This window comes from Varroa jacobsoni, unplaced genomic scaffold (assembly GCF_002532875.2).
Source record: "Varroa jacobsoni isolate VJ856 unplaced genomic scaffold, vjacob_1.0 scaffold_1418, whole genome shotgun sequence".
Classification (NCBI taxonomy): Eukaryota; Metazoa; Arthropoda; class Arachnida; order Mesostigmata; family Varroidae; genus Varroa; species Varroa jacobsoni.
In genome coordinates this window covers 26644-28572 of record NW_019214320.1, presented here as the reverse complement: position 1 = coordinate 28572, position 1929 = coordinate 26644, and positions in this window count along the sequence as shown.

Genomic DNA, 1929 nt, shown 5'->3' with positions numbered 1-1929 from the left:
TTTTCACTGAAACTGAATTAATACGATTTCTGTATAACAATACGAGTTCTGAAGAAACAGAAATAGACCATTGTCTGATAGCACAGGATCGGGGCTATACCGCGGATGCATTTCAGGTATAAGCTTTCTCAATTTTTGGCCGAGCACTTAAGAAGGTATGTGATCTGGCACTGTCATGCCGGACGGCGACGGTGTCACCGCCCACTTATTGTAATTTCGTTAGTTGTTAACAATATAGATCCGAATCAACGTTTTCTGCCGGCCGGCGAGAGGCCATAATTTATTTCTTGGCAACTTTACCAAATATCTAGTAGCAGCATTTTTGGCAAGCCCCAGACTGTGGACAACATTTTTTTTTCGTACATTACCGTCGTATGTAAATGCTTTCATTATTCGTGATTCACGCGTTAGAAACGGCTCGCGGCCATTTACGTTTCGGTCTTTTTTAGCTTTCGCGATAACTTCGTCAATTTTTTCTCCAACTTAGACTATTATAAGGAGCATGTTACATCGAAATTTTTAGAGCGAAAGTGTTAGAGCCATCTTTGGGCTATTTGTTTCGATAACGCATCTTAATTCCTAACAGCAGAATTGTTTATATGTCTGGATGGCGTGTGTCCTATTTGTAATAACTTCAAAGCTAATTTGCATTTTATAAGTCTAAGTGGAGGTATTCCAACAGTTTTAGTTGTCAGATCTCAGCTTTTAAGTAATATCAACGCCAGCACGTGGCTCATATTATCTGAGATATGTGTCTAAAAGGCACCTTAATAAAAATACCGTTAATACTTTTTCGACAGTCCGGTATATTGAAGTCTATGGGAAAAGTAAGAGAACTAAAAGCCGGCACGATTTTACTAATATTAGGAAGCGGAGATTAGCCCGTTTTATGTTTCGTCCAATTAAAAGAGCTGACTTCTAACATTTATTCGACTACTACAACCAAACTTTGAAGTTGAATAATCCCTGAACTGACGGCGCTAACAGAAAGAATTTGGTTTATTCCAGGGGAAGTGAGTTTACAAGGGGAAACATATTTTAGTCTTAAAAACCAATACTCAGTTTTTATCCCTCGAAGTCCATTGTACTAAGGTAATTGGCCGGAGAATAATAAAGGCACTAAGGAAGGATGCACTAAATGCACGGTGCGTAAATGGGGCAAACATTTCAAGACCGGAGATTAAAGTACTGAACATTAACGATGAGCTTACTAGAAATCGGCATTTGAAGAACAACAGCATATTGTCGCAATCAAGGAAGGTTTTCACAAAAATAAAGTTTGGAACGTAACGGAACGTAGACTAACGCTTCACATGTTATAAAAGGATCCTAGCCCAATACGAAAAATACAGAAGCTGAGCAAAACGTAAACGTAAATGCGCACGATACATTCTATATGCAATTTGTGGGATTCGAATCACCAACAATTCGCCTAAAGTATAAAAGTATTATAGACGAGGCATGCTATACTCTCTACCCTGGAAGAATGACGCGCCGTCGGAGAGAAGTCGGGTTTGTCCGCACGTAGGGTGATTGTAGCGGTTGCAGTATACATCAGGGACATCTGTTACTATGAGGAAATCATCGAAAATGAACAATGAATGTAGCCCGCCATCTTGAGTTCCTCGACACATATATGGACCGTTGGTACAGCAACCGAATCCGAATTCATTTCAATCCGTTTATCTTCCCAGTCTAAGTCCGTGTGATTACGGGACATTAAGGGCAACTGGTGGGCAAACATATCCCGCTATCGATTTACATCAAAAAGTCGTTGATAAGGAAATTACATATAGGAACAAAAGGTGCTAGAATAAATGTGTAAGTATCAAAAGAGAGAATATCTCTAAAAGAAAATCATCATTCTAGCCTAACTAGTTCAAAAGTCCACCGATGTTGCTCGTATTATCCCAGTACCATGAGGTAATC